Below are 24741 nucleotides of genomic sequence, written 5' to 3'. Positions count from 1 at the left end.
TTTATATGACCTTTTTAATGTATAGGCCTACTATTAATATGGTTTTAATAAAATATTATAAATATGATGTGTTATAGATTACTAGTTATCAACTAAGACAAGTGATTATAATGGGAAATATACTTAATTACAAGAATTAAAGTGTGACAAACTGCTAAATATTCTGATTATTTACTTGCTGGAGTTTTGAATCCGTGTTTGCGATGTTTTACTGCCTTTAGCCCTTCGCTCTTTCTTTCTCTCTGCCTTTTTTCTTTTCTTTTTTGTGTGAAGGCATTCTATTTTGTTTTCTTTTTCATCTACAAAGCGTGCCAGCAAATTGGTGTTATTTTTATTAGATCTGATCAGGTTTTAAGATAAAAAATTAGACGACAAAGAATTAACTTGACGGAGCTCAAACTCAAACCACACGGCAGCAACAAACAGGAAGTGACAAGTGATTATAATGGGAAATATACTTAATTACAAGAATTAAAGTGTGACAAACTGCTAAATATTCTGATTATTTACCTGCTGGAGTTTTGAATCCGTGTTTGCGATGTTTTACTGCCTTTAGCCCTTCGCTCTTTCTTTCTCTCTGCCTTTTCTTTTCTTTTCTTTTCTATTTTGTTTTCTTTTTCATCTACAAAGCGTGCCAGCAAATTGGTGTTATTTTTATTAGATCTGATCAGGAACAATAATTTGATCAGACATTCTAATTCTAAGAACGTGAGTATTTTGTACAAGTTGTTGGCACTTTTAGAAGACCAAGCGCAAATCATTACCGACAGAAATACAAAAACAAACTACCAAATTACTAACGTCCTTTTCTACTTGTTCTTATTCTATTGTTTTAATTAGACATTTTATGTTTATACATTTTTGAATTTGAAATAAAAGATGACATACTTGTAATACTAAGAACGTGAGTATTTTGTACAAGTTGTTGGCACTTTTAGAAGACCAAGCGCAAATCATTACCGACAGAAATACAAAAACAAACTACCAAATTACTAACGTCCTTTTCTACTTGTTCTTATTCTATTGTTTTAATTAGACATTTTATGTGTTTATACATTTTTGAATTTGAAATATAAGATGACATACTTGTAATAAAAATAGAAAAATGCCATTACAGAGGTAAAAAAAAAGCCCCTGTAAATCACTTTAAGGAGTCAAATATCAGCTCCTAATGGGAATATAGTTATATTGTGTGCGTCAATGCCATATAAACCACACACACATATAATATAAAGCCAACTGAAAGATTGTTTGCCCGTGCCTACTTCAACTGTTCATTAAAAACCCTCAATTCATGCAGTTTTTTTTGTAATTTTTTTTTATTATTATTTATTTATTTAATCAAGCGTTTACCAATACTTAAAGTACTTTTTCTAAACTCTTAACACAGCAACACACCTAAATCCCACAGTTAGCCAAATAGTAAATTTTCTGGCCAAAACCACATTTTGTTAAATAAATACAAACTCTATGTTTCAAAATGCCGAATACCTTTTTCTTCATACACTCTTAAAAATAAAGGTGCTTCAAAAGGTTCTTCAAGCGATGCCATAGAACCATTTTTGGTTCCACAAAGAAGCATTCAGTCAAAGGTTCTTTAAAGAAGCATCTCTTTCTTACCTTTTTATAATCTGAAGAACCTTCTTTCGCCACAAAGAAACAGAAAGGTTCTTCAGATGTTTAAGGTTCTTTATGGAACCATTTAGACAAAAAGGTTCTTCTATGGCATCGTAAAGCACCTTTATTTTTAAGAGTGTGTACTAACTCTATCAACACACAGCAAGGCCGATTCAAAATCGAGTCATTCGGTCAAAACATTAGCACTGGTTTTCTATCCAACAGGAACATGTAGTCAATTATAGTGCATAGACTGTCAAAATGCTAACAATTAATGGCATTACAAAAACTGCATTACTTATCATGATCAGATCTATTAAAAAATATAACAACAATAATAATAATAATAATAATAATTCAGCCAGCAAGGTCACTTTTGTGTGTGTGTGAGTGGATTCATTTTAGATAGCATGTGTACAGCATAGTGAAGGATCATCAGTATGGAGTGTAAAAGAAAAGTGACCGAATTGCAGCAATAAAGCTTTACTGGCTAAATTAAATTGCTGTCAGTGATTAAAACAAAATTTTAAATGAATGTACAGATATGTTATTTACGAGTGTGCAATTCACAAATGAACAATTTTTGGTTTTCTCTGTATAAATGTGTCATTTATGATGGGCAATGTATTGTTCTGAATGTTTTGTCATTATTCAGGCTGAATATAGCCTGCGTTAAGAAACTGTTCTTGTGCCCGGCTGCTCTGGTGGTTGGTATCGCTGACCAGAAGGCAACAGCTCAAAGAGAGAGCGGGCAGGGTGCGTGGGGTCCAAAGTGATTTTCTCAGCCCTTTTCCTCACTCTGGAGATGTAAAGATCTTGGAGGTTGGGCAGGGGGGCACAAATATTCCTCTCAGCAGTCTTGGCTGTCCGCTGTGGTCTCTTGATGTCTGATCAAGCTGAACCAAACCAGACAGTCCTGGTCCAACTACTCCTCTCCCTCGTCCAACTCTCCCTCCTCCAAACATTTTCTTTCTTTTTATGCTTCTCTGTGTTGTTCTGTATTGTTTTGAACAAAACCAATCCAGAGAGTGCCTTTTTATTGTGCATGGCCATGTATGGAAAGACTTGGAATTATTCATTACTGTAAGATTGGAATCAGCTATTTCTCAATTATTAGTATTAATTCATCATTCTTAGCAGCTCTTTTAAGCTGCTTTTGTTGCAGAAGTAGAGGCTTTACACTATATTTAACGTTTGGAACATTAGGTCTTAATTTCTGTCATGCTTCGTTTAAGCATTTGTAAAAAAAAAACGGATGTTGTGTTAATTGTGTTTAGAGTTTTATAAATGTGATTATAGATTGTACAAAGGGATGTTAGCAATTGAAAAAAACTGTAATATTTCTTATATGTCAGTAAAAAAAATCATTCCAGTAAGTTCAGACATTCAAAACCTAAAATTGTGGTGACATCTGGTGACATATGATGGCATAAAAATATCAAAACATCAATAGCCACTATATGGCTGTATACCTACTCAATGGCTGCATATAGGCTGAAATCAATAAACTGTTGTTGTAATGAATTTAACCTCTTAAGTATTAGATTTTATCACAAGTTAAAAGTGTAGAATTAAAGAAAAAACATTTGTGTTGGGTGAGACTATACAACGATGCCAAAATATGCTTACAGACAAATCTGACCATGCTGTAAGGAAAAGACAAAGTAGGAGACAGAGTTATCATTTATTTCTAACAAAAAACATCACATTTCAACAACTCAAAAAAGTAAAATGGAACCAAATGGTGCCAAACAGGTAAGAATAAACAATAAACCTAACAAGTAGCATGTTCCAGACATTTTTTTGACATTTCCATCAACAAATCTTCCAGTAGGATATTTTTGCCTTTTTATCAGGCTCCTATGTGTAGGTACATACTGTACATACATACGTTTATTAAATATAAATACATATAAATAAAAATATATTGCATAAAGTTTTCTGTTAAGGTTAGGTTATACTATTTACTAGATGTGTATTAAAAAATGTTTTCAATGCTAAATACAATTCTGCGTTCACTTGTAAACAACTTCAGTGATTATTATGGGAGTTTTGAGAGTGCTTGAACTAGCTGGACTGAAGTGAAAATGTTCTTTGATTAATGTAAAGGTTCTTTGCTCTCTTTTTGTACAATAAAAGTGTTATAGGCTAATTAGTAACTTGCAATGTTTTTATTAAATTCACATTAAATACAAAGTCATTCATATTAAAAATATTTAATGATAACACCCATATCTGGTACGTAAGTAAAAAGATGATTTTTATGCAAAGTTATTAATTACACTATTAGGCTACTTTGCCCATCGCCCGTTATAGATCAACTAACATCATCTATAAAGGTGCAAAATGCATTTACTTACACATATTTGAGAATCAAGATATTTCATGATATATTTTGGGAATATTTCGAATTAAAATAAAAAATTAATAAGCCTATATCAGTTATACAGTGGCTGCTGTGTGTCACCTGACACTACAGTACAAAATTATGTGTCAAATAAATTAAACATGATGAAATTCATTTTAGTTGAAATTGTTATAGATTACTTCTACAGATTGCAGTGGTGAAAAAATGACTGAATGAATAATACTTAAAGTAGGTTAAGATCAGGGCCGTGCACAGACATTTTGAGGGGCAGTGGCCCAAACCAAAAAAGGGGCACTAAGGGGGTCGTCTTCTTCTCCACCCACACTAAGAAGTGTGGGTGACGAGAGCTCTCCAGCGAATGCGATCATGTGCCAGATCTTTGGCTTCTTCCCATGTGATGTTTAGGGAACTGAGGTCATTGATGAAGGTTCGGTGCCAGGTCCGTCGTGGTCGACCCCTGCATCGTCGTCCTCCAGGTGGAACCCACTGGAGTGCCTTCTTTGGAATGCGGCTGCTTTCCATCTATATAATGTGTCCAGCCAGCCACAGGCGTCGTTTAAGCATTTGTAAAAAAAAAACGGATGTTGTGTTAATTGTGTTTAGAGTTTTGTAAATATGATTATAGATTGTACAAAGGGATGTTAGCAATTGAAAAAAACTGTAATATTTCTTATATGTCAGTAAAAAAAATCATTCCAGTAAGTTCAGACATTCAAAACCTAAAATTGTGGTGACATCTGGTGACATATGATGGCATAAAAATATCAAAACATCAATAGCCACTATATGGCTGTATACCTACTCAATGGCTGCATATAGGCTGAAATCAATCAACTGTTGTTGTAATGAATTTAACCTCTTAAGTATTAGATTTTATCACAAGTTAAAAGTGTAGAATTAAAGAAAAAACATTTGTGTTGGGTGAGACTATACAACGATGCCAAAATATGCTTACAGACAAATCTGACCATGCTGTAAGGAAAAGACAAAGTAGGAGACAGAGTTATCATTTATTTCTAACAAAAAACATCACATTTCAACAACTCAAAAAAGTAAAATGGAACCAAATGGTGCCAAACAGGTAAGAATAAACAATAAACCTAACAAGTAGCATGTTCCAGACATTTTTTTGACATTTCCATCAACAAATCTTCCAGTAGGATATTTTTGCCTTTTTATCAGGCTCCTATGTGTAGGTACATACTGTACATACATACGTTTATTAAATATAAATAAATATAAATAAAAATATATTGCATAAAGTTTTCTGTTAAGGTTAGGTTATACTATTTACTAGATGTGTATTAAAAAATGTTTTCAATGCTAAATACAAATCTGCGTTCACTTGTAAACAACTTCAGTGATTATTATGGGAGTTTTGAGAGTGCTTGAACTAGCTGGACTGAAGTGAAAATGTTCTTTGATTAATGTAAAGGTTCTTTGCTCTCTTTTTGTACAATAAAAGTGTTATAGGCTAATTAGTAACTTGCAATGTTTTTATTAAATTCACATTAAATACAAAGTCATTCATATTAAAAATATTTAATGATAACACCCATATCTGGTACGTAAGTAAAAAGATGATTTTTATGCAAAGTTATTAATTACACTATTAGGCTACTTTGCCCATCGCCCGTTATAGATCAACTAACATCATCTATAAAGGTGCAAAATGCATTTACTTACACATATTTGAGAATCAAGATATTTCATGATATATTTTGGGAATATTTCGAATTAAAATAAAAAATTAATAAGCCTATATCAGTTATACAGTGGCTGCTGTGTGTCACCTGACACTACAGTACAAAATTATGTGTCAAATAAATTAAACATGATGAAATTCATTTTAGTTGAAATTGTTATAGATTACTTCTACAGATTGCAGTGGTGAAAAAATGACTGAATGAATAATACTTAAAGTAGGTTAAGATCAGGGCCGTGCACAGACATTTTGAGGGGCAGTGGCCCAAACCAAAAAAGGGGCACTAAGGGGGTCGTCTTCTTCTCCACCCACACTAAGAAGTGTGGGTGACGAGAGCTCTCCAGCGAATGCGATCATGTGCCAGATCTTTGGCTTCTTCCCATGTGATGTTTAGGGAACTGAGGTCATTGATGAAGGTTCGGTGCCAGGTCCGTCGTGGTCGACCCCTGCATCGTCGTCCTCCAGGTGGAACCCACTGGAGTGCCTTCTTTGGTGCTTTCCAGCTTTCCATCTATATAATGTGTCCAGCCAGCCACAGGCGGTGGTATGTAATCATTATACTAAGACTTAGCTTGTTGCAGAGTTGCAGAACTTCCTCATCAGTAATGTAGTAGTAATCTCGAATATGTAGTATTCTTCGCAGGCATGCAGCGCTGATGGAAGACGTCTACCTTGTGAGAAATACTAGCTGATGCCTTCCACGTTTCTGCTGCATAAGTTGCCATCGGAAGGATGATAGATGTATACAAGCAAAGCTTGATGTTAAGTGAGATTGACGTAGATGACCAGATCTTGCACATTTGTTGAAATGCCTTGCCAATCTGGCATTTGACGTCTATCTCTGCATCTCCATCTCGTCCAATATAGTGCTGCCAAGGTACGTAAACCTACTAACCTCTTCAATGTCGCTTCCATCAACCTTAATCCTTGGCATGTCAGCTTGAGCGCCGATATGCATGACTTTGGATTTTTCGGTACTAATGCGTAATCCAACCTTCGCTGCTTCTGTATGCAAGCTTTATGTTATTTCCTGTAAATGGTAACGGTTTTCAGCGAGCAGAGCTATATCGTCTGCAAAATCAAGATCAGTGAGGCGGTTCTGTCCATCCCAATCAATGCCTGCGTTTGGTCTTGCCATAGCCTTCCTCACGACAAAATCTAGGGCCACTATGAATAAGAATGGCAACAAGATACATCCTTGTCTGACACTGGTCTCAATGGCAAAGAAGTCAGTGTGGCCTGTATCTGTCTTGATGCAGCAGCTGGAATTGTTATACAATGATTGGAAGACAGGTATTAATTTCTTTGGCACACCATACAAAGGGGGTGGATCAGCGGAATCAGCAGATCTTTAGCGGAGGGGGAACAGAATGCTTTGAGCTGGGGTGATGGGGGATTGGTGACTAGAGAGGGGCACCTCAGCCGATGAGGGCAACCCCCCTGTGCACGGCCCTGATTGGAGATATAGTCCCAAATTGAATTATTACTATAGAGACATTTTTTTCACCAACTAATTCTAAGTGAACTAATTCATTCTTTGAAACTTGCAATCCACCCTCAGAACGCCTGTTAGACAAAATGGATTTCCTAATTTTATGGGATTTATTCTTCCAAATAAAATTCAGTAACATTTTATTTATATCATCAGCAATTTTGTCACTAACAAATAAAGCAGGGTAAACACAACGGGACAATCCCTCTGCTTTAGATATAAGAACTCTGCCATAGATGAATAGATCACGTAGAAAGCCAAGAATTAAAGATTATTCTAGTTTTCTTTATTTTAGGATAAAAATTTAAATGTTGATGAGTCACTCTATCAAGGTCAAGGTCAAAATTTATTTATATAGCACCTTAAAACAACACGAATGTTGACCAAAGTGCTTCACAAGCAAAGCAAAATACACACAAATAAAACAGAACCAAAAAGTATTCAATCCGAAAACTTAAAAGGATAATAAAAACAAAAATTTATAATGGTCAAAAAATAGTCATAACCTGGTACATCCCAAAAAACTACAACCCCTAGCATTTAAGAGATGCAAACAAAATAAAACAAAAAGTTATGAGTAAGCCTAAGAAAAAACATAGTTTTTAATTGATGCTTTAAAGAGGCTTAATGTAGGAGAAGCTCTAATAGTTAAGTGTAGTGTGTTCCAAAGTTTTGGAGCATAGACTGAAAAAGACCTGTCGCCTTTTGTTTTCAAACGAGATTTCGGGACATTTAATAACAGCTGGACTGAAGATCTAAGTGATCTCTGAGGAGAATAAAAACTTAAAAGTTATGATATATAAATAGGGGCAAGTAAAGTGTTACTTTAAACACGTAAGTTAAAACCTTAAAATCAATTCTTTGTTTCACAGGGAGCCAACGGAGAGAGGCCTGTAAAGGTGAAATATGTTCCCTCTTTTTTGTCCCAGTCAGGAAACGAGCTGCAACATTTTGGACTATCTGCAATCATGAGAGTGATGGCTGACTGATTCCAGCATACAAGGCGTTGCAGTAATCAAGCCTTGAGGAGATAAAAGTGTGAATAATGGTCTCCAGATCCTTAAAAGTAAGAAGAGGCTTTAACTTTCGAAGTCGCTTTAGCTGGAAAAAGCTGGCCCTGACCACTGAATTAATTTGTTTGTCAAACTTCAGGATGGAATCAAAGATGACCCCCAGATTTTTAACGAGTGATTGTTTGACTGGAGATGCCGAAAGCACTGTATTTGTCAATCTGCGGATTTGGAGCCAAACAGGATAACCTCTGTCTTATTTCCGTTCAACTGAAGAAAATTCGTATCCATCCATTCTTTAATATCCTTTAGATGTGCTAGCAGAGAAAAAAACAGAATCACTACCAGAATCTAATGGTAAATAGAGCTGGGTATCATCTGCATAGATGTGATAGGAGATCTTATGATGCTCAAAGATCGAGTGCAATGGAAGCATGTAAAGAGAAAATAAAACTGGACCCAGAATCGAACCCTGTGGCACCCCACAGGTGATTGGCACAGGGGATGATGAAAATTCTCAAATTTCTACAGATATACTCCTATTTGAAAGACTCAAACCAGTCTAAGGCAGCATCGCAGAAGCCTGCCTCATGATTTAATCTTTTTAACAGAATGCAATGGTCCACAGTGTCAAAGGCAGTGCTTCAGTCCAACAGAACAAGGACTGCACAGTTTCCAGAGTCAACTGATAACAAGATATAATTTGTCACTCTTAATAGAGCAGACTCCGTCCTGTGCTTAACCTTAAAAGCAGACTGAAAAGGATCTGAGATGTTGTTAGAAGTTAAATATGGTGTAAATTGGTTTAAAACCACTTTTTCCAGAACTGTCAGCAAAAAGGGCAATGGGTCTATAGTTGTGAAGTTCAGAAGAATCTAGGTTTGTTTTTTTTAGCAAGGGGTGAACCACAGCATGTTTTAAACAGGATGGAACAGTGCTGCTATGCAGAGAGGCATTTATAATGGAAAGTACACTAGGTAAAACAACATCCAATACCTCCTTAAATAGGATAGCAGGAATAGTATCAAGAGAACAAGTGGTTAGTTTCATGTTAGAAATCACAGCCAACAAATCAGAGTGAGATATAGTCTGAAAAACAGACAGACTAGAAGAACTAATCTGTAAATTATAACAACTTTTGGATGAGGATGATAAAATCTGAGACCCAATACCAACAATCTTGTCTATGAAGAAGCTGCAAAACTTCTCACACAGATTAAATGCTCCAATCTATCTGTAGAAAGGAAAATCCCCAGGTACCTGACACAGTCTTTAACAGGTATATGATGTATTGATGCTTGTTGGGTATCATAGAGACAAAATAGTTCACACTTTGATAAATTTAAATATAAGCCTGATGCTTTAGAGAAAGATTGAATAATATAAATATTTAAAGGAATTTGACTTTGATCTTTAACAAATAAGGTACTTTGGTCAGCAAGTTGAGATATTTTAAATTCTTTACCAAATACAGAAATACCTTTCAAAGTGGGATTTTGTAAACTATTAAGTGATATTATTATATGAACAGCCAAAAGAAAAAGAAATGGGGCAACCTTGACGCACTCCTCTGTCACAATTAAAACATTTAGTAGTTTGCAAGCTAATGTAATGACTGTATCATTTATTTATTCATTATTAATTTGTAATTATAGGGAATTAATGATTATTAATTTATTCAGGTTTTGCTAGAACTCGGGTCTGAATGTCCCAAGTCCACCTGATCAAACCATTCCAAATTTGTTAGTTTTACTTCAAATCAAGGTCGTCCAGCGAGCCAGTGATTCTTGGTATCTTTTAAAAAATTTAATATGTGTTTTCCTGGCCACAGTCAACACAATTAAGATTATTTGTAAGCTCTTAACAGAGGTAATTATTATAAGTAAGCTACGAGATAAGTAGCAAGCAAGGATCGTTTGGCATAGGTTTAACCTTAAAATTATATGAGCCAAGAAACTTCTTGTTTATAAATGAAACATGAATTTTATTGGCTAATCTAGATTACATAAAAACCTAACTAAAACATACACATACACACAAAGATTCAAGGAAATGAGTTGACGGAGTTGCATGAAGTTTTCAAAGTCTTAACTCGTTTAACGAGTGGTTTTAAATTCAGCCTAGTAGAACACCAAGCAGCGATTGCCTTATCTTTACTGTTTAATTCAATTCACCCATTCAACACCGATTTCAGCAGTCATCACCAAAGGAAAATAACGCTGAATATCAATTATTCATTTACACCAATGTTCTGTGAATACAACCAGCTCTCATCCAAACTCAAACAACAGGTATTTTGCATACACAGCAATCGTAATTAACTAAAGAGAAAAGTTAGAAAGCAACGATTAAGATATCGTGGTTTCAATAACACATCACACATATTTAAGACATAAACGTATTAGTTAACCATGGGATAGTCATGTGGCGTCACGCTGTACATCCTGTGCTGGCCTGAGGGCATCATTTAATCCTTTTCCTGTTCTGGACATAAGGGTTCCATCCATTGGTGGGTCCCAAAACATGGGGGTTTCTATAGGTTGTGACTGACCTCTTTCAGTCCTTGATACCAAGACAGCTTTGTCGTCTCCTGATCGAATGAATTTCGATCTCATGAGTAGATGAGTTTACCATACTGACAGGAAATCAACCAAGACCCTTTTGATTGGCGGACACGTACTTCTTCAGCATGCTGACCACGGTCCTGTTGACTCGTTCCACTTGACCTGAGGAAATTGGGTGCTGGCTTATATGGAGCTTGGCCTGTATACCCAAGAGTTTCCACACTTCTTGCATGACTTCGGCGGTGAAGTGGGTTCCTCGGTCAGAGTTGACCCTTAAAGGCAGTCCGAACCTTGAGAAGATGTGGTTCATCAAAAGGCAGGCTGTTGTTTCTGCTGTATCGTTGGGAGCTGGGAGACACTCTACCCACTTTGTGAATTCGCAAACCACGTTGAGGAAGTATTTGTTACCCCTTGTTGACCGTGGTAGGGGTCCCACCCAATCTATTTGGAGGTCCGACCATGGGAAGGTCATTCCTTTCCGTTGCAGTGGTGCTCGGTGGTTTGGGTTTGCCGGTTGGAACTGGCAACACACCAGGCATCCTTTTACGTACTCCGCCACGTCTTGCTGCATGCCAGGCCAGTATGCTACTTGTCAGATGGAAACATTGTGCATTATGATGGAGTTTGTAGCTTAATTCACTATATTTGAAATAGTTTAAGCTGCAGTTCAATTGGTGACAGTTCAATAGAAATCAGCTGAAAGCATCCAGTCTCTCATAGCATTGACGTGAATGTTCAGTTTATCAGTATATATTGTAATAAATATTTGAGAAATGATTGTTGAATGTGATTGTATTAGTCTATATCTAGCGATAGTCAGTGTAAAAAGAGCAAATGGGAGAAGCAGATGAGCACAAAAGTTAAAGAGGGTAAACTTTATCATTCATCTGAACTGTGCTCGTATGTTTCAAACACTTCAGCTCTTATATCTTCTTACGCCACACATTTATTAAGTGTGCGTCCTTGAAAGCGCACGTTTTTTTAGCGTATCTCTTTAACTTCTCAGGTAATATCAATGGTGTGATCAATTTCAGGTTGAAATTACAACAACAGTGATTACATACACATGCTGTATATTTAATTGTTTGATCAAAATTAATGCTAGGGACAATTTAGTATTGGCTGTGTATTGGTAGTGACATGTCATATATCGTCTCTACTAAACTTTAAGAAAGGATGCATGAAACAGAACGGGTCGTTTGAGGTTGAACTACTTCTCACACGATAATTCTATAAAATGTTTGTGGCGTCGCAGGACAAATCTGCTCATTTTCAAGAGTTTACAAACTAGTGAAGTGTGTGCGTTTATCAGGGTTGCCATGTTCTTGCAACAATACCCGCCCAATTTCAACTCAAAACTAGCCCAATCGTGTATTGAGGGGGGTCTCCCAGTAAAAAAAATCACATTCCGGGGGGTAAAATACAAATTTTTTGCCGGGGTTCCCTAATACAATTCACATTCCAGGGGCTAAATATCACGTTATTGGGGTCTCTTCAACCCGCTCTTTACGAATTATCGAGCCGCAGTTCCTCCACCGTCTTCTGGTGGGCGCTGTGTTGATTGCGCAGATCCTGCCGAAGGGCTTCATGCAACATCTGGAGCTCCATCAGCTCCAGCGATTTACTGATCAATAAAAAATAAACAAATATAAAATACAGACTTAAAGGGATAGCTCGCCAAAAAATGAAAATTCTGTTATGAATTACTCACCCTCGTGTCGTTCCAAACCCGTAAGACCATCGTTCATCTTCGGACACAAATTAAAATATTTTGCATTGAGATCCGAGAGCTCTCTGACCCTCCATAGACAACAACGTAACGTATGCAATGTATGCACACGGATACGCTGTTAACGTTCAGATCAACGTAAACAGCGCATCCGCGTACATACATTGCATACGTTGTTTATGTATGTGATACTGTCCAAAATGGAGCTATAGGGTGATGCGGAGGAAACAAATTGTTGAATAAAGTCATTATTTTTGTTTTCTTTGCACACAAAAAGTATTCTCGTAGCTTCGTAAAATTACGGTTGAACCCCTGATGTCACATGGATTATTTTAACGATGTCCTTGCTACGTTTCTGGACCTTAGGATCCTTGCTGTCTGTAGAGGGTCAGAGAGCTCTTGGATTTCATCAAAAATATCTTAATTTGTGTTCTGAAGATGACCGAAGGTCTTACGGGTTTGGAACGACATGAGGGTGAGTAATTAATGACAGAATTTTCCTTTTGTGGGTGAACTATCCCTTTAAGACTATAGACTATACTATAGATCTATAAACACTGTCCAACAAGTCCTAAAGTTTCATCTTTACCGGGACATTCTGAAATGCTTAACGTAGCTTAATGCATTAATAGTGTTTTTAAAAGACCAAACTTAGTAAACACATTGATAAGGCAGACAAGCAGATGAGCCCATAATAAGAACGCAATATGTTTAATTACACATTAAGCGTTTTCCTCCCATAGAAAACCATTATAAAGAAAACGCTTCAAGTGGCTTAAAACATTAAGCCATGTTAACCGTTTTTCACATTAAGCGTTTTAGAATGTCCCTCTTAACCCTCTGATTTTCCACCTGTTTAGCTGCATCTCTAGGTCTTCTATTTTCTGAGTCTCCTCGCGGAGCTGCGTCTCCAGGACTTCAGCCTGCTGAGCTCTGAGCTGGGCCTCCTGGTGCAGCTCATCCACCAGGCCCATGAGCTGCGTCTCTGAGCCCTGCAGCTGCTGTAAATCACAGCTCACCTGCTCCAGCTGAAGACACAGCAGGGAGGCGTCTCTCCAGCGCTCCTCCGTCACAAAGATCAAGCGCTGCTGCTGCAGGAGATCGGCCTGATCCTGACATTTACATTTCTACTGTAAAATAAAATGATTGCATCTGTCTATGGTGAATACTTTACTGTGAGAATTGCAGGTTTTGTTGCACTGCCTTTTTGACTATTTAAATGACAAATTGCAATAATGAAATCTATTGGGAATTACAAAAAATTGAACTTCGGAATGCATTACGGTAATTTTGCACTCTAATGTTGCAACATAAAACAGCTATTGGTCTTAAAACTGGATTAAAAAAAAAACTATTGGTCCTGAAAATCTGTCTTTATGCAAACTGCAAAATGTAATTCCCTGTTTTTACATTCTGATCCAGGTGAAATGTGACGTTTTCATGAGCATTTCATCATTTTAATCTCCTTTATGCAGTTATGCAATAGTCATGCAAATATTCTATCCAAGTCTCGCAATTAATACGAGCTCAGAAAACTGCATGCATAATATGAGAATTGGGAATTTTAAGCTTGTAGTTGCAGTACAGTGTTGATGTAGCGCCTTGTTTGTTTGTTGTTTTATTTTATATTTATATATATATATACACAGTGGTGGCCAAAATTATTAGAACTAATATTTTCAGCAGATAAACATGGTTTTAAGTCAGTTATTTCTATATTTGCTGTAGTGTGTCAGCAGAAAATATCAGTTTAGATTTCCAAACATTCATTTAGCCATTAATTGTAATAACGCAGTGAGATGTTAGTGCTGCACACAGAGATCTGATCATCATCAGTCTGTCTGGAGTCACATGAAGAAACCAGAGGCGGACCTGCATGAAGTGGGGGCCCCAGGCAAAATTAATCAGTGAGGCCCTTCTAAAAGATTTTGTTTTAGTATTTTTGTTAATGTATCTTTGTTACCTAGTGATATAATTATACAAAATATGAAATGTGGACAAAACACATCTAATAATGCACAAAACAGGATGTGTGCTCTAAAAAAAATATTTAGGCTGTAAAAAATGGGAATGTTAAAATATTTAAGGCACAGTTGTTGCATGACAACCTAGCCCGTTATCATTTGCTAATGTAAACTGATGAATAAAATGTTTTATATTTGGTTTGGAGTGGAATAGAGTGTGGGCAGAAATATAAATCGGTGCCTATGCTTACCGTTGTCCTGTTTCCTCTTGTTCTCCTCTTTTGTTCTCGCTTCAGGCTGCCTGACAGATTTGTCCTCTTCTTTATGTTTAACCTGCGTGTTTATGTGTGTGAACTTTTTTCAGTTGCGCAAGCTCAACTTCCATAGGAATGGATTAAAAACGCTAGTTTCCCGCGTTCTGCTCCGCTCTATGGTCAGACGAGTCCAAATTTGACATTCTTGTTGGAAATCACGTACGCCGTGTCCTCCGGGCTAAAGAAGAGGGAGACCTTCCAGCGTGTTATCAGCGTTCAGTTCAAAAGCCAGCATCTCTGATGGTATGGGGTGCATAAGTGCATACGGTATGGGCAGCTTGCATGTTTTGGAAGGCACTATGAATGCTGAACGGTATATAAAGGTTTTAGAGCAACATATGCTCCCCTTCAGACGACGTCTATTTCAGGGAAGGCCTTGTGTATTTCAGCAGGACAATGCAAAACCAAATACTGCAGCTGTTACAACAGCATGGCTTCGTAGGAGAACAGTCTGGGTGCTGAATTGGCCTGCCTGCAGTCCAGATCTTTCACCTATAGAGAACATTTGGCGCATCATTAAACAAAAAATACGACCACGGACTCTTCAGCAGCTGGAAACCTATATACTCCTGACTACCAGCTATGGAGTTTTATCCACCGTAGAGGACATTATGTTTTAGCTATTTCTCTGAGACGTGACATGTCACAGCTTTAGGTCTGGACGTCCTGTACAGAGCACATTCAGGGCTTTTCAGAGATACCAAATGATTGGATGTTTCACCGTGACCACTGCCTCTCTTTGGTCTACAAAAATGGTGGACATTCATTTAGTGATCAAATGTAACACCCTTATGGAAATATGATAATATTTTGTAATTATCATTTAAATCTGACTAATTGACAAATTGTTTGTCATAAATCAACATCTCAGGAAAATGTTATGGGGTTTCAAATCAAAATATGACCTTCTGTTATGAAACAGGACATCAGTTTCATACATGTCCACTGTAGAGGACACCAGGACTTAAAGCATGTTTGTTACACATTTTGGGAGACACTTATACACTTATTTCTTCATTCTATATTGCCCCAAAAACACATTATTATTCAAATTAGATACAGTTTATAGCTACATTGTATATAATGGAAAAACTTGTTTATGGCCATTTTACACACATTTTGCATAAAGAAAAATGTTTTTTAAAAATATATTTCATAACATAGTTTAGAATCATCTTTATATAAAGTTTGGTATTAAAATGGTATATAAAAAATGAAAATTGATTTCTGATTAAAACAAAAATCCCACTCTTTTATTTTTTACAAAACAGGACTTTTTAAAGTCGTGATGTCCTCTACAGACGACATGGCATAACATATGAATAAAATGTAATTTTTCAAAAATTTTATTTGTCTAAATTTTTCTTATGCTCTAAACAATGTAATGACAAGACAAAATACTAAATTCACAAAACTGTTTTTCCCTCGTAGTCAGGAGAATATCAGGCAAGAATGGGACCAATTTCCAGCACCAAAACTCCAGAAACTCATAACCTTGATGCCCAGACGTCTTCAAACTGTTTTGAAAAGAAGAGGAGATGCTACACCATGCTAAACATGCCCGCGTCCCAACTATTTTGAGACCTGTAGCAGGCATCAAATTTGAAATGAGCTCATTTTGTGCATTGTTATCTATGTTCTATTATGAATAAAACATTGGCTTATGTGATTTTAAATTCTTTTAGTTTTAATTTTATTCAGATTTAAAAAACCTTCCAACATTTACGGAATTCAGGTTGTAAAAATTTGATTTTGCAGGCTTACACACACACACACACAATAGTGTAGAAACAGTTTTAAATGTTAGCGAGTCGGACTTGTAACCCAAAGGTCCTGGGTTCGAGTCTCGTTACCAGCAGGGATTGTAGGTTGGGAAGTGAATGACCAGCGCTCTCTTCCATCTTCAATACCACGACTGAGGTGAGACCCTCCCATTTACTCCCTCAATTCAAAATCATTCATTGGTTTGTAATTTAAAGATGTTCTCAGTTCATCCGAATGATGCACAACACTGACATGAACAGAACAGACACTGTAAAGACCCACCATGCACTGCCTGTATGTGTGTGTGTGTGTGTGAGAGAGAGAGAGAGAGAGAGAGAGAGAGAGAGAGAGACTCTACAGGAGCAGGAATGAGGAAGCAGCTTCTTTTTTTTTTTTTACACACGTGACTCAAACACAAAACCAGGAAACAGGAAACACGTGTGTTCAGGGAAAGAGAAACTGCTCCCCATGTCCTAGTTTTACCTCTTGTATGCCCATATTTGGTTTTGTTCCTTTTCCTGTTCTCGTTTAGTTAATTTAGTCCCACCTGTTTCAGTTCTCCCTGAGTATGTTCCCTGATTAGTTTATTATGTTCATTCTGTTCCACCTGTGTTTGTTAATTACCTAGTGTACTTAAGCCCTGTGTTTTCCTTAGTCTAGCATCCGGTATTAACGTCGATGTTGTGTTCTCCCTGCCTTGTGTTACCGCTGTTGGACTGTGGATCATTAAAAGACTGTTTATTTTGAAGTTTACGCCTCGTCTCCTCGCTTCCCTTGTGTTGTTTCGTGACAGAATACCGGACCAAACTGTATGCAGTGCCTCTTCTCCTCATTTGTTTTGTCGGTTTTGAAAGTTTTTTGTTTTCCCCGTTTCCCCCCCCCCCCCCGCGGCATGGAAGTCACCACTTGCTATTCCGCCCTAGCCCGCAGTGGGTAAGCATGGGAGTTTGGCGGGATCGCTGCGAGTACTGAGAGTCCGCCGGCCGCTACGAAGTCCAGCCTGCCTGCTGCGGCTAACCCAGGCCCCGCCACTTCCTCAAGCCCACCGGCTGTAGCTCCCTCAAGCCTGCCGGCCGCTCCGACGTCAAGCCCGCCGGCTGCGGCTCACTTCAGTTCCAAAGTTCACTCCAGTGTCCTGACCAAGAGTCCAGTGCAGGCTCCAGCCCCTGACCAGAGGCAAGTCATGTCCCCTGAAGTATTGTCCACAGGAACATTTTTAATCAGTCTTATTGGTCTTGTCTGTTGGGGTTCCTCAGAAGCAGGCTGCTTCTCCTGTCATGGCCATGGAGGACATTCCCAAGCCGCTTGCTTCTCGTGTTGCCTCAATGGAAGCGGTTCCTGAGAGAGCCCCTGAGAGAGCCCCTGTCACCACGTTCAGCCCAAGGAGGGCTGTTGGTCTCATGTCCAGCCCAGAGAGGGCATCAGATTCTGAGCCTAGCCCAGAATGGGCTCCTGATCCTGTGGATAGCCCTGGGAGGACTCCTGTTCCTGAGTTTAGCCCAAGGAGGGCTCCTGTTCCTGAGTTTAGCCCAGTGAGGGCCCCTGTTCCTGAATCCGGCCCAGAGAGGGCCCCTGTTCCTGAATCCGGCCCAGTGAGGGCCCCAGTCCCCGGATCCAGCCCAGCGAGGGCCTCGAGACCCGAGATTCTCCCCAAGTAATTTTTTTGGAGGGGGCTAATAGAGCTCTGGCCGTAGGGGCCGGGCTGTTGGCCAAGGCCACGGAGGCCGATCTGCCATGGCCGCCTGAGCTCCCAGCTCCGCCAGGGTCTCCCAGACTATCCATCCGCCATGGCTTCCCGAGCTTCCTGTTCCGCCAGGGTCTCCCGGATCGGGTCCTGCTCTGGAGCCCAGCCATCCCAGTGTGTTACCTGTCCTGAGGGGCCTCCAGAGCACCCACCCCCCCCCCTCCCCAGTAGATGTTATTATCCTGGAGGGGGAGGTAATGTTAGGCTTATGTTTGTGTTGTGTTTTCTGTCCTTGTGCTACCCATGTCCTAGTTTTACCTCTTGTATGCCCATATTTGGTTTTGAAGTATTTTGAAGTTTACTCCTCGTCTCCTCGCTTCCCTTGTGTTGTTTTGTGACAGCATTCATCTTGTGTTAATTAGGCTAAGTATCTGACGCGCTCCTCCCGAACGTTGTTAATAAAACATCATTTGTTTTCTGTGACATTCACTATCATCCGTTTGTCCTGCAGAAGCAGCTAAAGGAGACGCAGAAAACGTTCCAGCAGAGAGAGAAAGATCTTCAGCAGCTGAGAGAGGCTGTGGAGTCTCATAAGGTGAGTCTGGAGAAGAAGAGAAGTTTGTCTCCATCTCAGTTCAGACTCACTGAAGCCTGAATCACTGTGTGTCCTAACAGCGCTCTGCACAGACAGCAGTGAAGGACAGTGAGAGGATCTTTACTGAGCTCATCCGCTCCATTGAGAGAAGCCGCTCTGAGCTGATACGGCTGATCAGAGATCAGGAAAAGACTGCAGTGAGTCGAGCTGAAGGACGACTGGAGCGACTGGAGCAGGAGATCAATGATCTGAGGAGGAGAGACGCTGAGCTGGAGCAGCTTTCACACACACAGGATCACATCCAGTTCCTGCAGGTAACAGAGATCTAGAAGAACAGGATCATAGTGGACTTGAGCAGATCCTGCTGTGACAGAGACTCACAGAGAAACAGTTCATGAGTGTCTTATTATATAATCATCAGTCAGACTCTCATCTGATCATCTTCTGAAAGAGACGTTCGCTTACAAATGGCTTTCAGCTCTGGAAATCTCTTAGGAATCATTTCTCTGAGCTCTTCTGTAAGATATATTTAGCCGTCAAACACTTCACTAACATTTCAGCTTTTACCTAATTTTTCCTTCTGATTTATTACATCATGCTGAAATCAGTGAACTTGATAGTACAGATTCTGAGTAACGTTCATCAAAATTGGATCAGGTGATCCTCAAACCTGATAAAAGTGATTTTTATTTGCTTGTAACACATTGATGAATTTGACCATGAAGACGCCAAACATGAAGTAAGGTTGTATATTAGCAATGCTACAACATATTGAAACCAAACCTGAGTCTTAAGGGTCCTTGTGAAGCTTCAGTGTCTCTGACCATTATTTATAACTTTAGAGCAGTTAATCTAATCATAACCTTTGAGCTGTTTTTCCTGAGCAAATCTACTCATCCCTACAATGAGACTCATTGATGTGCTTGAGCTGTTAGATGGAGATTTATGTTCTCAGCAGATGTTTTATCATCCAAACTATTTCCCAGAAGGTTCACATATAGTGTAAGTGTCAAATACTAGAATCTGTAGCTCTAATGTGATATAATGAATATGAGAAGAATGAAGCTGATGCTGTGAAAGTGCTGGATTGAGGTGAGTTACTAAAGATCAGTCGAGTCAACAAGAGCCGCCCAAATCTGATGTCGGTGCAGGTTATTGAGTGAAGTGTGGAGCTGATGAGTTTTGATTTCTGTTTTCTGTAGAGTTTCCAGTCTCTCTCAGAACCTCCTGAATCTACAGACATAAATGACGATCTCTTCAGTTCTCTCGTCTCTTTTGATGATCTGAGAGAATCTGTTCATCAGCTGAGAGACAAACTGGAGGATTTCTGCAAAGAGGAGCTCAAGAAGATCTCAGACAGAGGTAAAGTCCTGCAGATTCATCTGCTCTCAGAAACCAGTCCATCATCATCTCATATCATGGAGAACATCATATTAGAAATGTCTTAGGAATGGATGCAGGATCATGAGAATCACACTGTTCATGTCTGTTGATTTCCACAGTCACATTCACCAACATTGTTCCCAGAACCAGGAACGACTTCCTACAATGTAAGTCAGTAAGAAAACAAGCAGAAAAACTCACTGATTGTGTCCATGTTCTTCCTGTAGAAGCTGAAAGAAGAGTTTTGTAAATGATAGGGCTGCCCTCGACTGAATATTTTTCTGATCGACTAATAGTCGTACATGTAAGGATGGTTTTCCTACGGTGGTTCAGGCTGTAGGATTGCCGAATGACTAAAGAAACGTTATCAGCACGATGGTATAAAACTGTACATTTCTAGTCTATTACCACCCACTGCCACTTATACCAACGACGGAAATAAGCGCAGTTAGAATAGCTACATATGTGGGAGAGCGTTGCTATTGTGTGACTATTGTATTGCAATAGGTAACACTTTAAGATGAACCTTGAATCAAGACTAGTTAGCACATAATTAATAATTGAAATGGTTTAATAACAATATTTTGTTATGGTTACACTTGAATTGGTTACAAAATAGATGAAGGATGGTAAAGCATAGTTAATTGTACCCAACATGTAAAATATTACCTGAGAGAAAGAGATAGAGAGAGGAAGAAAAAGAGGGAGAGAGGGCAGAGACCCAAGAAGAGAGACAGCCAAGGAAAAAAACAGAGCAACAGTTACAGTCTTCTTTTATCCCTTCCTTGACCATGTGACTAAAAACCAAATGTGAGACATTCAAACTGACCAATCAGCAGATTATAACTTCACCCACTGGGCAAAAGGTGTGACAATTAGCAGACCCCCGGTGTATACACATGTTGGCCTACAGGCATTGATCACTATCAGCACCTCTGTGCCTTCAGGAATTCCAAATGGCCCTTTTGTTACTGAAGATAGGTTTGGGACAGGAAAGCAGAAGTCTTTGATAATTTTTGACCTTACATACATTTGAATCAATTAGTCGACTAATCGCATGCTTATATTAATTAACCATATAATGACCCTTTAATTGCCTGTAGCCTATCAGCGCGCACATAAACCTTGCCACAGAGCACTGCAGAAGTTATGATTATGAATGTTTCAGGGGAAAACAGCAAGAAGACTGCCTTAACATCATAATAATTCATTGATAAACTAGTGTTTTCGGTATTTTCGGCTGCAGTGATGAAGTCGACACTGACTCTTCATCTCCACAGTGGACGTGCACGTTTCATACGGATTACATAATCAGAAAATATTTGTTTTCCATTTGAATTGCTTCATTTAAAAGTAGACATTTCACTTTCTGTTGATATATTTTTCATGTCTGTGAGGCAAGCACAGCTTTCGGTTAATATATATATGCAGTGCCTATAAAAAGTATATAAATTTTCACGTTTTGTTATGTTGCAGCCTTATGTTAAACTGCTTTGAATTACTGTTTTTTTTATTTTTTTTCCACATCAATCTACACTCCATACAGCATAATGACAAAGCAAAAACAAACTTCAAAACACAAACAACTTCATAAATCTATTAAAAATAAGTATTTTATAGTCTTTTTGGGTATGATACAATAAGCTTTGTTCATCAGCATTTGGCAATTATCTGTTATTCTTCTCCTCCCCTCTTCACCTCTCAGGCTCTGTCAGGTTGGATGGGGGCAGACGCACATTTTCAGGTTTCTCCAGAAATAATTGATTAGGTTCAAGCTAAGGCTGTGGCTGGGCCACTCAAGGACATTCACAGAGTTGTCTATAAGTGTGCTTAGGGTCACTGTCCTGTTAGAAGGTGAACCTTCTGTCCAGTCTGAGGTTCTGAATCCTCTGAACTAGGTTTTCATTAAGGCTATCTCAATATTTTGCTGCACTGAGCTTATCTTCTACTCTGACGAGTCCCTCAGTCCCTGAAAAACAGCCCCACAGCATGAGGCTGCTACCAGCACACTTTACTTTAGGGATGCTACTCTGCAGGTGATGAGCGGAGCTGCTTTCCTTCAAACATGATGCTTAGAATTGAGGTTCATCTGACCAGATAATCTTGTTTCTCAGAGTCTCAAGATCCTTTAGGTGCTTTTTTGTAAATTCCAAGTGTGTTTTCATGTGTCTTCACTGAGGAGAGGATTGAGTTTGGCCACACTGCCATAAAGCCCAGAAAGGTGGAGTGTTGCAGTGATGTTTGTCCTTCTGTAGGTTTCCACAAACATCTCCACAAACTTCTTCCATTAAGGGTAACAGAGACTACATGCTTCTGTGACCCTTCAAATGCTTCTGTGATCCTTCAAAGAAGCAACATTTTTTTATGAACTCTTCCCCAGATGTGTGGCTTGACAGACATGTTTCTGAGATCTACATGCAGTTCTTTTGACCTCAGGGCTTGGTTTTTGCTCTGATATGCATCTTCAGCTGTTAAACGTTTTAATAAGATGTGTGTGCCTTTCCAAATCATACCCATTCAATTGAATTTGCCACAGGTTAACTTCACTCGAAGTGTTGTAACATCTACAAGCAAAATGAATGCTCCTGAGCTAAATTTCAGCTGTCCCAGATAAGGGTATGATTACTTATGCAATGGAATCATTTAAGTTTTTAATTTGCAAAGATGTTAAAAACCATTTTTTTGCTTTGCCAAGAATTACTGTTTTTTTTATTTTTTTTCCACATCAATCTACACTCCATACAGCATAATGACAAAGCAAAAACAAACTTCAAAACACAAACAACTTCATAAATCTATTAAAAATAAGTATTTTATAGTCTTTTTGGGTATGATACAATAAGCTTTGTTCATCAGCATTTGGCAATTATCTGTTATTCTTCTCCTCCCCTCTTCACCTCTCAGGCTCTGTCAGGTTGGATGGGGGCAGACGCACATTTTCAGGTTTCTCCAGAAATAATTGATTAGGTTCAAGCTAAGGCTGTGGCTGGGCCACTCAAGGACATTCACAGAGTTGTCTATAAGTGTGCTTAGGGTCACTGTCCTGTTAGAAGGTGAACCTTCTGTCCAGTCGGAGGGTCAGAATCCTCTGAACTAGGTTTTCATTAAGGCTATCTCAATATTTTGCTGCACTGAGCTTATCTTCTACTCTGACGAGTCCCTCAGTCCCTGAAAAACAGCCCCACAGCATGAGGCTGCTACCAGCACACTTTACTTTAGGGATGCTACTCTGCAGGTGATGAGCGGAGCTGCTTTCCTTCAAACATGATGCTTAGAATTGAGGTTCATCTGACCAGATAATCTTGTTTCTCAGAGTCTCAAGATCCTTTAGGTGCTTTTTTGTAAATTCCAAGTGTGTTTTCATGTGTCTTCACTGAGGAGAGGATTGAGTTTGGCCACACTGCCATAAAGCCCAGAAAGGTGGAGTGTTGCAGTGATGTTTGTCCTTCTGTAGGTTTCCACAAACATCTCCACAAACTTCTTCCATTAAGGGTAACAGAGACTACATGCTTCTGTGACCCTTCAACGAAGCAGAATTTTTTTTTCTGAACTCTTCCCCAGATGTGTGGCTTGACAGACATGTTTCTGAGCTCTACATGCAGTTCTTTTGACCTCAGGGCTTGGGTTTTGCTCTGATATGCATCTTCAGCTGTTAAACGTTTTAATAAGATGTGTGTGCCTTTCCAAATCATACCCATTCAATTGAATTTGCCACAGGTTAACTTCACTCGAAGTGTTGTAACATCTACAAGCAAAATGAATGCTCCTGAGCTAAATTTCAGCTGTCCCAGATAAGGGTATGATTACTTATGCAATGGAATCATTTAAGTTTTTAATTTGCAAAGATGTTAAAAACCATTTTTTTGCTTTGCCAATATGGTGTATGGAGTGTAGATTGATGTGGGGAAAAAAAGTAATTTAAAGCAGTTTAACATAAGGTAGCAACATAACAAAATGTGAAAAAAATGAAGGGGTATGAATACTTTTTATAGGCACTATACATACATTTTTTTTTTTGCGTTGAAGTTCACAGAGACCTAGACGGCAGAAAATGCTCCCTGTTTGCTTTCATTATTTTACAAAAGCACAACGTTTTGTTCTTATTGTGTTGACATTAAAACGACTCTGTTGTACAGACCACCAGTGCGTATGCAGATGAGAGCGTGGCTGTTTTCGGATGGTGTGCAGTTTACATATAAATTTGGGTGTGACAGATTGTGTGTTTGCTAAAGGAGGGTGCTGTGTGTGTGTGTGTATATAGGTGTACGCGTTTACCAGGATAAGAATCACTGACAGTTCAGCGTTTTGTGAGATTTCACCTCAGCTGAATCCTAGAGATTTGTGAATCTGAATTGGGTGATTGCACAGATTGTCATTTTGAGAAAGTCTGAGACGTTTGTGGCATTTTTGTTTCCAGCTGGGGTGTATTACCATGCCCAGCCCCAGTTCACGCCCTCTTTTGCCCCGGCGCCCACCATCATGAACCCCGCCCCCCAGCAGCAGCAGGTACCGCCCCCTCAAATGCAGCAAGCTCGGAGCAGATGGGAACGCA

The 24741-nt window shown here is 38.8% G+C and overlaps 1 long non-coding RNA gene across 1 annotated transcript; it reads left to right on the top strand.

The window, feature by feature from the left end:
* Window positions 1-10941: 10941 nt before the first annotated feature.
* On the top strand, window positions 10942-24495 carry LOC107557628 (uncharacterized). The gene is made up of 3 exons (XR_001605416.1): window positions 10942-11347; window positions 13533-13534; window positions 24486-24495. It is a non-coding gene; the product is annotated as an uncharacterized lncRNA (long non-coding RNA).
* Window positions 24496-24741: the final 246 nt, after the last annotated feature.

The sequence above is a fragment of the Sinocyclocheilus grahami genome, unplaced genomic scaffold (genome assembly GCF_001515645.1).
Source record: "Sinocyclocheilus grahami isolate Dianchi unplaced genomic scaffold, SAMN03320097.WGS_v1.1 scaffold612.1, whole genome shotgun sequence".
In the NCBI taxonomy this organism is placed as follows: domain Eukaryota; kingdom Metazoa; phylum Chordata; class Actinopteri; order Cypriniformes; family Cyprinidae; genus Sinocyclocheilus; species Sinocyclocheilus grahami.
This window is presented reverse-complemented; position numbering and strand designations above follow the sequence as displayed.